This window comes from Populus alba, chromosome 1 (genome assembly GCF_005239225.2).
Source record: "Populus alba chromosome 1, ASM523922v2, whole genome shotgun sequence".
Taxonomy (NCBI): Eukaryota; Viridiplantae; Streptophyta; class Magnoliopsida; order Malpighiales; family Salicaceae; genus Populus; species Populus alba.
Window position 1 is genome coordinate 35,005,330 of NC_133284.1, and position 14,267 is coordinate 35,019,596.

General features: G+C 31.0%; 1 long non-coding RNA gene and 1 pseudogene across 1 annotated transcript; both read left to right on the forward strand.

Moving 5' to 3' along the window:
* Positions 1-3,997: 3,997 nt before the first annotated feature.
* Positions 3,998-5,616, forward strand: LOC118055270 (uncharacterized). Its single transcript, XR_004688631.2, has 3 exons — positions 3,998-4,187; positions 4,807-4,863; positions 5,426-5,616. It is a non-coding gene; the product is annotated as an uncharacterized lncRNA (long non-coding RNA).
* A 4,916-nt stretch (positions 5,617-10,532) lies between these two features.
* On the forward strand, positions 10,533-11,852 carry LOC140955216 (uncharacterized; annotated as a pseudogene).
* Positions 11,853-14,267: the final 2,415 nt, after the last annotated feature.

Here is a 14,267-nt window from a genome sequence, read left to right on the forward strand (position 1 = left end):
CTATAGATTGAAACAATATAAATATAATTTTTTTCATTGCCAAAAAAAAGCTAATTAAGCCTATAATTGGGGTAGAAATGTCATTTCCATGAGATACATTTGTCATTGCAAAATTGATTGAGGACAAAATAATCTAAATGTTTTTTTTTTTTTGTTACGGTACAATGAATATTATGCCATCAAAAGCAAAAAAAAAAAATTCTTTGGGTAAAGGGTTTTTTTGTCTTTTTAAAAAATTGAACAATAAAGTTATAGTCATGCCTTTAGAAGAAAAAACAAATATACATGCATAAAAGGGCTTCTCCATCTTTTTCTTTAAAAAAAAAACAATAAAAGTATTAGAATTAACCTTGCAATTTTAAAAAACAAAGGCTCTTTGAGAGAGTATTTTGATCCTTTTCAATTGCTTTTGTTGTTATTTTTAGGTTTTGTCAAAGCGGCTTGGTAATTTTAAGTTTTTAAATATTATTAAAAAAAATTAGTTGATGCACATTTCACGCATCAGCGCTTCATGGCCTTCGCTCCATTCAAGTGACGCGTGAGGGACCCTGTAGTGGTCAAAGTCCTGCTTCCACCATGATGTTGGAAGCAACACGTCGTCCTCTTTCAAGCAATATGGTGTTTGCTCATAAATGAGGTTTGGTTGGGCTGCAATGGAGATTCTTTCTATTTTCTTTTTTTTCTCTCATTTCCTAGAAAAACACACCTGAACTTCCAAAAAAACAATGGCATCCTCCAGTTTGTAATTTTGGTCCACCTTTTAATTATTGTTTATTTGGCTTTTGATGCTTTTTTAAGTTTGGATTTTTTCAACTTCATCATTGAGCATTTTATTCAATTTGATTTTTTTATCGGGTTTAGTCCTTCTTTTAAATTCTCTATTGTTGTGCTTTATACTGTTCTTGATTATTTTTTTTTTGCAATTTTTCCTTTTGATTTTATTGCATTTTTTTTTAATTCATTTTTTATCCTCATTCTTTTAATTGCTATATTCTTATTCTTTTCTTGATTTATCTTTTTTTCAAATTTATCCATCAACATTTAATTTCATTTGGTAATTTTTATCCAATTTTAGTCCTTATGCTTTCAATAATGTTTTTTTATATACTCTTGGGGTTTTTTTTTTTGTTTTTCAATTTATCCCCTAATTATTTTTTGTAATTTTTTTAAGTCATGTTTTGTCTGCATTGTTTTGGTTTAAATTGCTTTTCGGTTGGATATTTTACTTTGTTATTTTTTCATGGTTGCCTTTCAACAATGCAGTCCTTTATTCAAAATTGATTATTATTTTCAAATTCATCATTTGATATTTGGTTATTAAACCCTTAGCTTTCATTGTTTTTTGTGTTTTTTTTTTTTGTTGAGTTATCACAATCTCATATCGCGGGTAATAAGTTAGTCAAATTAACCATGATTGCCTTAGATTTTTTCCTTCTTTTTTTATGACTTTTTTTTTTTAATTTCATCATTTTGCATTAAATAATTTTCCTTGAGCTTTGTTATTTTTCCGCTTCTCTTTCTGTTTCGTTATCTCGAGAGTGGGTTGGTCAAGCTAACCTGACTTATCTTGCTTTCATTCACAATTTTTTTTTATTTAACTTAGGCCTTTTTTGTGAGGCCCTTCTTTTGGAGATCTATTTTTTTATCCCGATCTAATGTCATGTGTGGTGGGTTAGTCCAATTAACTTGACTTGATTGAATTTTTCCCTAGATGTTTTTTTTCAATTCCATCATTCTGCATTAAATTATTTTCCCTTGAGCTTCGTTATTTTTTCACTTTTCTTATTGTTGGGTTATTCCAAAAGTGGGTTGGTAAAGTTAACCCGTATTGGCTTAGTGTTTTTTTTTGATGTTTTTTTTTTTATTTAATTTTGGTTTTCTTACTAGGTCATCCTTTTGAATTTTTTTTCCCGATCTCATATCATGTGTGGTTGGTTTGTCAAGTTACCACAAGCTGACTCCGATTTTCTTCTTCGGCCTTGTATTTTTTGAAGGTTTTTTTTTCATCTTTGACATTAAGTTATTAGGCCTTAAACTTTACAACTTTTTTTTGTTTTTTTTTTTTGGGTTCTTTCAGGCTTATATCCCAGGCTGCATTTTAGTTAATTTAACTTGGGTTGTCTAAGACTATCGTTGTTTAAACATCTATTTTAGCATTGGAAAAAGTTTGGCAAGGCTCGCAGCGTAACACAGGCCACCTATCTAGTATAAAAATTAAAAAAAAAAAAAAAAACTAATGTTTCACCATGAAAACAATGTGACCTCTAAGAACAAACATTGTGGATTTGCACAATGTTTTTTTTTTCTATTTTTTTCTTTGGTAATCTAATTTTTTTCATTTTAAATTTCATCCTTTGATATTATGTTAATTAAGATTTAGAGTTGATGGTTTATTTTGATTTTCCTTTTATGTGGCTAGAGTTATCTTGAAAAAACATGTTGGCATCAAGTTTGTTCTCAATTTCATGAGAAAGAACTCAATTTTGTTGTTTGTAAGAAATTGAAAGTGAGGGGACCAAAATTGAAACAAAGAAATAATGGTAGGATTGTTTTAAAAATTGGAGTTAATTTTGATCCCTTTTTTTTTCTGGTTTTGATCATTGATTTTTTTTTTCTTGGGATTCTTTTAAACGATCAAACCGATTTTAAAAAGATCTGATCGATTCTCAAAACGATTAGACCGATTATAAAACAGTTAGCTGGTTCTTCTAATGGCTAGAAAACAATGTCTAATACCTAGTTTCTTTTCTAAGCCTATAATAGCTTTTTATTTGCCCAAAACAATTGTAGATCTCCCATGGCAAAAATCTGTGCATACTCCATCTAAAAAACAACCTATAACACCATTTTGTATATAATTTTGAGTCTGCTATTATGTTTTTCTTCATTCTGATATCCTCTCCTGCTGCTAAATAATCTTGAAATGTTGATTACTGTTTACAATTGACTGTTCGGGAATGTCGAATCACTTGTGAATTTCTTGTTCATATACTTTAAGGAAGGTTTAATTTCACTATTTCCTAGGGGAATAGATATCGTGATCATAGTTTTAAAACCCGACCCGGTAGTTTTAGAATGATTCGGTCATGGGTCAGATGGGTTGACTCGGGTTAACTTGGGTCAACAAAAAAAAAGAAATATTTCCGGTGAAATTTTCATTAATTGTCAGAGCATGATTTACTTTTCTAAACAGCTCTTTTCAAGGTGTTTGAAAAAAGTTGCGATTTTAATTTAAATATTGCCGTGAATCTTTATTACGTCATCAAGTGATTTTCTTTTAATTTTTTGGTAGAAAAACTAAATTTTTTTTTAACTAAAACATAATTAATTGCGATCAAAGATCAAAAATTTAAAAGCGCACTCAGCATGAGAAGCAGCATTTTGCTGCTTCTCACAACCTTCTAAAATTAGTGGGCAACCACATTTTTTCTTCTTTACCAAACACCTGGTAGTGTGGTTGCGGGTGAACCTCACCCGCACCACACTACCAAACAGCCACTTAATTTGGCTCTCTTTGGTTGTTTTACTCTCACTGTAAAACCTCTAGGCAAAAAATTATAAATTGACTAGTTTCATGTAAAACAAAAAGAAAAAAATTCATAACTCTCGATCGGGTTATCAGAAAATTCTAAAACTTTTCTTGGAGCCTTCTAATATGATTCCTTAGCTTTGGTTAAAATTTCAGAATTTTTAGAGAAATTCGGAAAAGTTGACGAAAAATTACAATTTGACTAGTCTTACATTATTGAGCGTAATTTTAAATATGGCCATCAGATTGAGCTGAAATTTTATGAGGAACCTTAAAATATATTGAATAAAATCTGGTTAAAATTTTAGGATGAACGGAGCTCGGTAGTGCTAGCAAAGAATAAGGACTGTCAAATGGAAGCAAAAAGGCTCATTAAGGGTAAAATGGTAATTTTTCATTAAAACTAATACAAGGCAGCCCCTTTTTATTATGAACTGCCGACTGGGCAGTAACAAAAGTGGAAAGAAAAAAAAAAATAAGAGAAGGACGTGAGAAATCAAGAGAAAAACAAGAAAAAGTTAGAGAGAGCTTTGAAACTTGTAAGATTGAAAGACTTAGAACATTAAATTTAGGAAGAATCAAGTGAAGGAAGACATAAGAAAGGTGAGGAGGGCTGGCCACACTAGGAGGAGAAGAAAAGTTGGGAGAACTTAGCTTGGTAAGCATGAAAAAGTTAGATTATTACTTGAATGAAGTGTTTTTGGGTTTATTTGAGTAAGTTATCAAATAATGACAATAAAATTTGATTTAATTTCTTATATTCTTGATTTTTGTTAAATTAGGGTTCTTATGAGAATTTGGGGGTTTTGAGAAAAGTAGTAAACATGATGGAATTGAGGTAGAATAGTATAGAAATAGTGAATGTAAGTAGCAATTAAGAAAGAAATTGAATAATTTTGAAGAAAAGAACTTGTAATTAAGGATGAGGAAATATAGGGATGAAGTTTTGATTGTTTTATGTTTGAGAAATGATGTTCTTTATCTTATGTGAAGTATTCAAAATATGAACAAGTGAAGAAACATCATGAGAATGTGAAAAGAAGGAATAAATAAATGGTGGAATAGTTTATGGGAGAATTCTTTAAGTGAATTAAAAGAAGAAAATTGATTAAAACTATATGTTGAAAATGAAGTGATAAATGAATGAAAATTTTGGTGTAAACCCCAATTAAAATATATATATATATATATATATATATATATATATATATATATTACGTGCTTCAAATTTAGGCACGTAGGAGAAATAATAATGTAGTGCAATTTGATTTATTCAGGAGTTGTTTCGGGAGTAGGGCATCAGGCAGGAGGAGTCGGGCCATCACGAGCAGACGGTAGGTGATTCGTCTCTTTCTTTAAAATTCAAAGTTTCATTAGTAGTTATGAGTTGTTTATGATATGTTGATATGGAAGAAGTAGAAGAAGAAACTATTGGTATTATAATGGGGATGTCGGGTGGTTCGTATAGATTACCAGTTAGCATGGATTACCGGTTAGTATAGAATAGTATGGAATTACCGGTTCATATGGAGTTACCGGTTAGATTGACTATTATAAAGAATAGCCGGATGTTGGGTAATTCGTATAGAATTACCAGATGTTGGGTAATTCGTATGGAATTATCAGTTATATTGGCTATTGATAGAGAATAGCCGGATGTTGGCCATTTAAGAGGGTTAGTCGGGTTTGAGGTAAAATTTATGAATTACCAAAATATATATATATATATATATATATTAAACAATGAGTGTTGGTTACAGAGGTCTTATAAGTATAAGATTAATAAATCATAAATGGGTTATTAATGTTGATATATTTTGAAGACTTGTGCACATAATAGCTTTATCATTTTTAATGTGTTATCTTCCTTATTTCTTATTAATGTTATGTATATAGTTTGTTCACGAAGTGATGCAGAGCGTTAGATATAGGCTTTGTGTTTTAATCTGTTTATTTTGTGGGATGTAATATATTTGCTTTATATGTAATTTGTATTATACATAGATTGTAATATATGTGTCATGAAGATGTTTGCTTTTGGTACTTATACATTTAAAAAGTATGAGTAAGGAATCAATATTATTAAACTACTCGAAAAGAATATTTATTAATTATAATCATGCATGTTTAAAAGATGGATGCATGTTAATGTGATAATTAGTTCAATATGAATCTTTTGAATTTATAATTGTTTGTAATTAATGTTTTATATGTTGATGATGTAAGGTTGAGAAAATACAATGAAGTATAGCTATGTGGAATATTGTATGATGAGATGAGATGAGATATGATCCAGGATGCTTGGATTAAAATGAAAGTTTTGAGTATTGTGATTGAATGAAGTATAGTCGATAACTTGGTAACATCAAAAAACAAAGGAAACTCTGCCGAAATGTTTTTTAAAAAATAAAAATTCCCACAATCTTCGACATATTATGCAATACTTGATATTAGTAAAGAAATGGTTGAGATTTCATGACATCATAATTTAAGGGTGTTATACTCACGCCCATGCCTCCCTCTTATCCCTGTTCTTAAAATCTCACACGGCACCTTACCCCACAATATTGAGAAATTCTCTCTACATTCAAAAGCTGCAGAAATTGTCTTGCTCACCTCCCTTCACCCTTTCCTCTCTTTCCCCCCTTTTTTTACTCCACTCTTGTAATCAACAGAAACTATCCATGTTCAATGTTTAAAGTTGTGTCAAAGAAGGAATCCCGGTTATTGATCTCTCTATTTCCACTAGAGAAATAAGTAACAGAAACTTCATCTAACCTTGATTTGCAGATCTGAACTAAAGAGAGCCAAATCAAAAAAAGAAACAAACACCCTGCAAAAACATATCTAGTATTTGTTGAGGGCCAAAAGAGAGATGGGGACAAAATCTGGTATGACTTGCCTTCAAGTCTTTTGCATGTGGCTTAAATTTGTTTGCTCTTCTTTGCAACTGATATGGCTTCAAAGATTGAAGAGATTGGGTTTATTTTGTCTTCGTGTTGCAGATGGTTTGATTAATTGATAGTAAAAAGCTAAAGCCAAAAACGACGTCATTTTACTTATATATATAAAAAAAAAATAGCGGGGTCTTAGTTGGGTTTACCCGGTTCGACCGGGTTTTTCCGGGCCAATTCCCTTTTCGGGTTGTTCATCAACCCAGCCCGGTTCCAGCCCCAGGTTAGCCGGGTCCCGTGTTGACCCGCTGGGCCTGACGGGGTTTTAAAACTATGATCGTGATATACTTGTAATTGCTACTGGGGGTATTGTTAATTCTTTGGATATGTTGCTGCATTGGCTCTTGGAGATGAAGGAAATAGGACTCAAGAATCCCTCTAAAGCACTGATTATAAGCTCTGGATTAAGAGCACTTTTGAGAAGAAACAATGATTTAAAATTAGAAGATCATTGCAGAAAAATAAGAAAAATGTGAAGAAAGAGTGTCAAATTATGTCCAAAAATACAGAATCAACCAAACCCAAACAATTTTCTTTAGCTCCTTTTTATTGAGAATTTTAGGAATTAAAAGTTGATGAACTTTCCCCATTAACAACTTTGATTACCTATAAGAAATCAGAATTAACTATGGATTTTTTCTTCTTTAAATTAAGTGATTTTTTAACTCAAAAACATTGAAATAATTCTTGGAAAAACTAATCTAATTCTTCCTTTTATCAACCGGACAAATCAAAAATAATTTTTCATAGATCAGACTCAAGTTAAAATTCTTTTTAACTTTTCATTTTATAAACTCCAAGATTTTTTCTTTTCTTTTCTATGTAAGATAAAGTTTGTTTTAGAGGTTTTGGGTTTAACCAAAATATGCCAACTAAGAAAAACATGTTAATATTTCATATTAAAGAGAGATTAAATTCCAATAAAATCATAATCCTTCTCGCACCCGACATCGCGACGGTCCTAAAAATAATTCTCTTGAATTATGGGAAAAGAACAGATTTATGGCATCTTGTTCCTTTAGGAAAAAAAAATCTTGTTTGAAGAGTCCCCACCTAGTATTATGGTCACTAGGAACCCTAACTAGTCAACAGAGATTCTATGGCTCGGGATTGGTTACATAAAATGGAAGATATTATCACCCCTTAAACGTTTTGCCTAAGGCAGACTGCATTGCTGGTTTTGTCTTAAATTGCTAAATGTTTATTAGTTTATGCTATGATGATTTGTTCATAATATTCCTGACTATGGCGCCACTGAATATTCAAGCTCAAATAATTCCAACTCTGGTGTTGGTAAAAATTTGTAGCTATAAGAAAAAAAAATTAGATCAATATTTTTTATTCACTACTCTAGTGTCAGTGAATAATTTTTTTTTTTTATGCATGCACATATTTTTTATTTTTCTAGCTAAATAAAATAAAATACAACGAATAAAAATAATATAAATTTAAACCGGTATTTTTATTCATGACTCTAGCGTCAGTGAATAAACCAATAAATTTACATTATTTTTATTCATGATTACACATTTTTTATTTTTTTATTTTTCTGTTTTTTATTTTTTATTTTTTTGGGGCTGGGCCCAGCTCAGCCCACATGGGTGGGCTGGACCCAACCGGCCCGGCTGGGCTGCGTCAAAGCACACGCATGCCTTGAACTGTGTGAAGGTAATTAAATTACCTTCGCACAATGTTCTTGCAACTCTTCTTTGAATGAAGAACAAAAATGGAGGGGAACGACGTACCTGCTTCTAGAAACAGAGAAGAAACTTGCAGTGCGGTGATGCCTCTCGCCTGCTTAAGACCTTTCCTTCTGTTTTTTCCTTTTGTTCCTATGTCCGGTCTGCTTTCATCTTCCAATAGATTTTGAGATGATGAAGGAACCGAGAAAGAAGGTGCCGGCTTCTACTGATTTTTGGGTTGTTTTCTGCAGGGATGAAAGCAATGGCAGAACCGATTCTCCTCTCAATTAAGTCCCTGATATCATTAATTTAATTAAATCCGAAGTTCAATTAAGTCGAAAACTTATCAATTCTCTAATTAAGGCCCTGATTGGATTAATTAAATTAATTTCAAGCTTAATTAAGTCTCAAAACTTATCAATTCTTCAATTAAACCCTTGATTGGATGAATTAAATTAATTTCAAGCTTAATTAAGTCTCAAAACTTAATAAATTCTCCAATTAAACCCTTGATTGGATTAATTAAATTAATTCCAAGCTCAATTAAGTCTAAAAATTTATCAATTCTCCAATTAAACCTTTAATTGGATTAATTAAATTAATTCCAAGCTTAATTAGATTAATTCTAAAGTTTAATTAAACCCCAAAACTTCCAATCATGTTGCCCTTAATCCAAATTTTAATTAATTCTTCATTTATTTCATTTTACTTGTTTTTCTATCAATTATTATTATTTTTTATCATCATTTTTTTTTTATCCTTTCAGTAAATAAAATAATAATAATAATTAAAATAAAATGATCAAAAATTAGGTTATGACAATCCTAAAAATAAATAGACTTTATTTTTAATTTATCCTCTAATATACCAATATTTAATCATATTTTTAACTAAGTTTTCCAACAGACATGCCATCAACTTTTCATAGCGCATGTTGTCTGTCGAGGTGGTTCATCTCCGCGTCCATGTGCTGATGTGCTTATAATCTAGCCTGAACCTGGCCATGCTTAATACAGCAGTAATTGCTAAGCCATAAGGCAACGCCATGGTCAATTCACAAATCCAAAGCTAGCTCAATAGGACAGGTTATGCAGATAAAGAAAAGCATTGCATCGAGGCTACTACCTAACATTTCTCGCATTTCTAAAGTGGAATATGGAAACAACCTGTATCCTACCTTTTACAGGTTGCAAGTTTGGCAGGACCTCTAGAAGTCTCTGAGTTCCAAAGGGTCAGAATCAGCTTGCCTTTCTTATAAGAGGGAGGCAATACCCCTTTTCCTGTAAACAAAATTTCCTGGCATATTTGAAGCCCTTACTTAATTTGGTGTTGCTACAGTCTTTGCTAAAAATATTGGGGAAGTGGAAGTGTCACATAGCTACGGTATTTTAAACATTATCCTGGCATATTGGTTCATAATGCAAAAATGCTTAAACACATACATGCTAATGCAATATTTACTCTTACTTGGATCACAATGCTTAAATAATGTTGTTACATATAAAATATAACATAAGATTCATCACAACAATTTAGCATGTTTTATTATTTCTTCATACAGTAATGTTGGTCAATAAAATCTAGTATATTTCACTGCCAGTATATAGTCATAGTCAGACCATAAATAAAACCTTATTTTCTAGAAGCAAGCAAATACATACACAACTTCTTGGATAATCCTCTTGTAAAAAATCTATATGGGAGTAGTGCATGAGATGAGAAGTTAACAACTAGGTATATATGAAACTCCAAAATCATACGCAAACATAAATTAATAGATTTAAGTAAAAATTTAAATAATTTAAAATTTTAATACAAACATTCATAATATCCATAGATTTTCATCAACCAACAATTAATAAATTTAAAATAAAATAATATATCGGTGTTTCATCTCAAACAAAAAAAATATCTCAATTGATAATTTTATTAACAATGCTTACACTGGATTTTTCTCAAATTTAGTTAATATTTTAGTTAATGTTAAATTAAATCACATCTTATGATCTCTCAATTAGAGAATGAAAAAAACAATTAGCAATAAAAGATGTATTGTAAAAGTTTTTCATTTTTTAAATTATTAGCTAGATATTAATTAAGTTATTTTGATAATTTGTTATAAAAGTTTTAAATATAGATTAAGAAATATATTAAATAATATTCTTTTTTTTTTGTTTTAATTATGTTAAATAGATTAATATGGACGATCGATCATGGATGTATCGTCGTCGTAGGGATGGTCATATTTGTTCGAAATGTATTGCGGGTGTATGAAGATTTTTCAATTTTGCATTTTCAATTGATGAAAATGTATTTGGAGGTAAAATTAGATGTCCTTGTGTTAGGTGCAAAAATCAGAAGTTTTTAATGGAAGAAGATGTTTATAAGCACCTATTTTCAAGAGGATTTTTACCTGATTATGAAAATTGGACTGTACATGGAGAGCCTTATGTTTCAGAACCAATAATTGCTGGACCTTCATTAGTTGGGTGCAGTCATTTTGTGAATGATGTTTTTGAAGAAAATTCATATAGGAATATAGTTCTGCATGCAATGGGGGTTGGTGATACATACTCTAATGATAAGGTTTCTAGTCCTATGGTAGCAGAAGAACTTCCAAATCTAGAGGCAGATAAATTTTATAAATTACTTAAAGTTGCAGAGTCTTTATGGGATGGGTGTACCAAGCAATCTAAATTATTTGCTTGTGTACAATTGCTTAATATGAAGTCAACTCTAAATTTGACTCAGACTGCTTTCAACAAATTTACTAAATTTACAAAAAGTTGCATGCTTGATAATGGAAATTTAGTTTCAAGTTTCTATGATGCCAAGAAATTTATACGGCCACTTGGACTTGGTTATGATAAATATGATGTGTGTCCTAATTATTGTATGTTGTACTATGGGGTAGATGCAATGAAAACAAATTGTGACTTTTGTGGAAGTTTACGATACAAACCTAGAAATCCCACTAGTAAAGGTTCTAATAAGTCAGAGAAACAACTCTGATACTTTCCCCTGACACCAAGACTTCAAAGGCTATTCATGTCTCCACATCATGCCAAAGATATGACATGGCATCATTTTCATAAGTCCGATGATGGAGTTATGGTGCATCCATCTGATGGGGAGGCATGGAAGAAGTTTAATCAAGACCATCAAGACTTTGCATCAGATCCACGAAATATTTGATTAGGATTATGCACTGATGGTTTTAGTCCATTTAACATGTCTTCAAATGTCTACTCTTGTTGGCCAGTAATTGTGACTGTTTATAATTTTCCTCCTTGAAAGTTCATGACATGACCATTCATGTTTTTGTCAATGATTATTCCTAGGCCGAAGAATCCGGGGAAAAAGCTTGATGTTTTCCTACGACCATTAATTGATGAGTTGAAAAAGCTATGGCTTGATGGTGTTAATACCTATAATATATATAGGAAGAAATATTTTCAATTAAGGGCAGCTTTGATGTGGACCATTAGTGATTTTCCAGCTTATGGTATGTTATCGGGTTGGAGTACTCATGGCAAGTTGTATTGTCCTTATTGTATGGAGCATAGCAAAGCTTTTAGATTAAAGCATGGGGGGAAAATAACATTTTTTGACTGTCATCGACAATTCTTACCTATGGATCACCCATATAGATATCAATCAGACAAGTTTTTAAAAGGAGTAACATAATGGCTCCCTTCTTTACCTTGTCAATCTGGTTCAGAAATGTTATTTGAAGTGTCTAATTTTATGGAGGGGCATATTAGAAGTTCATTTCACAATGACAAAATATCAGGCTTTGGTGTTAAACACAATTGGGTGAAGAAAAACATTTTCTGGGAGCTTCCATATTGGCATACAAATTTGATTCGTATCTTGATGTCATGCACATTGAAAAAAATTTCTTTGACAATATTTTTTATGTAGTAATGGATTGTCCTCATAGAAGCAAGGACAATGTAAAGGCTAGGTTGGATATTCAGTTGTATTGTAAGAAGCCTAACTTACATTTGCAACAAGATGCAAGTGGTCGGGTTTACAAACCTAAAGGCACTTATTATATCTTCAAGAAACAATAACAAGAAGTGTTGTCATGGATGAAAGAATTGTCCTTTCCTGATGGTTATGCTTCAAACATCTCACGGTGTGTAAAAGAGGCACAATGTAAGGTTTTAGGCATGAAAAGTCATGATTGTCATGTTTTCATGCAGAGACTTCTTCCAATTGCTTTTCGACCTTACTTGCCTAAGCTACTGTGGGAGTTATTAACTGAATTGTTAGTATTTTTTCGGGACATTAGTGCTACAAGTTTAAATGTCCAACACATGGAGTTGTTGCAGATGAATATCATTGAAATTATTTGCAAACTTGAAAAGATTTTTCCTCCATCCTTCTTTGACTGTATGGAACACTTGATAATACATTTACCTTATGAGGTAAAAGTTCAGAGGATTCCGTTCAATATTCGATGGATGTATCCATTTGAAACAATATGTTTTCATGTCATATTATTTTTTATTCTTTTCCATTTTTCTCCAACTAATTGATATCAATGATATAGGTATATGTTTTATTTGAAGAAAAAAGTGACCAATAAAGCTAAAGTTGAGGGTTCCATATGTGAAGCATATTTGATTGATGAAATTACCAATTTTGCATCTTATTATTTTTGTGATGATGTGCAAACAATATGGAATCGAGTTCCAAGGAATGATGACGGTGGCCTTAAAAGTCTTGGTGGACAACTTTTAATTTCTTCTTACCCGAGGAAAAAATTGTCCAGAAGATCGTATAGAAGACAATTGTCACATGCTGAAATGAAAATTGCACATAACTATATTTGTTTCAACTGTGAAGAATTGAAGCCCTATTTAGAGTAAGTATGGATTTTTTTTATATACTTTATTCTTAATAATTTAATTTTAAAAATAAACTATTTATAATTTAGGCAATGTCTTCAAGAGATAAAGTCACAACAACACATGCGAGCGATGCTGAAATAGAAAAATTATGCAAAGAGATCTTTCCAGTTTGGTTAAAAAATAATGTAAGTAGTTTTATATAATGATTTTTTGATGCAATTTTATTCTTTAAATAAATTATTTTATTTTTGAAAAAAATATTTATTATGGTGTTAAATGTTATGGTAGGTTGAATATCAATCAAATGGAATTGGGAATCAAATCTTTGCACTTGCTATGGGCCCTTCAAATTTAATTAAATGCTATAATGGGTATTATGTGAATGGTTTCAAATTTCACACTCAAAGTTATGGTCGATTTAAAAAGACGATGAATAGCGGGGTTTGTGTGAAAGGATGTTGCTATGATGACAATGAATGTGATTATTATGGAATGCTTGAAGAAGTTGTTCAGCTAAAATATTTGGGGAGTAAGTGCAAAGTATTCATGTTTAAATGACATTGGTATGATACAAGAAGAGGAATTAGAATGCATCGTTCAAATGGTTTGGTTGAAATCAAGCATACTTCTCGACTATATGGAAATGAAGATTTTGTACTAGCACAACAATGTCCACAAGTCTACTATACATGTCCACCTGATAATAAATCTTCTAAATAGTGGGCAGTAATTAAGACAATTGCTAGAAGTCGCTATAATGTTGACATGAGTGAATTTATTGAAGATGATAACAATATGAGATCATTTGATGTCGCTCAGTCATATGAGATTTCTCAACCATGTCGTGTCCTTCCTACTCAAACACTTGATGATCCAAATATGGTTGTTGAAGCATCATATTATACAGAAATCAACCATTGTGATTTCCTTCAGTTACAAGCAAATTCGGTAGAAGTTGAAAGGGCTTTAGATGAAGAATTTGATGATGATGTTAATGGTGATTACAATGATGATGATGTGGTTATGAGTGATGATAATGATGAGCAACATGATGATGATATATTGTAAAATTTATTTTTATTTATTGTATTTGGACTTATTTTTAAATGATGTAAGTTGTGTTTGTATTAATGGTATTAATTAAAATTAATTATTTTGTTCATTTTTATTTTTTATTGTATTAATTAGTTCATATTCAATAATTAAAAATAATTCAGTTATATTTATTCATATAATGTTTTTA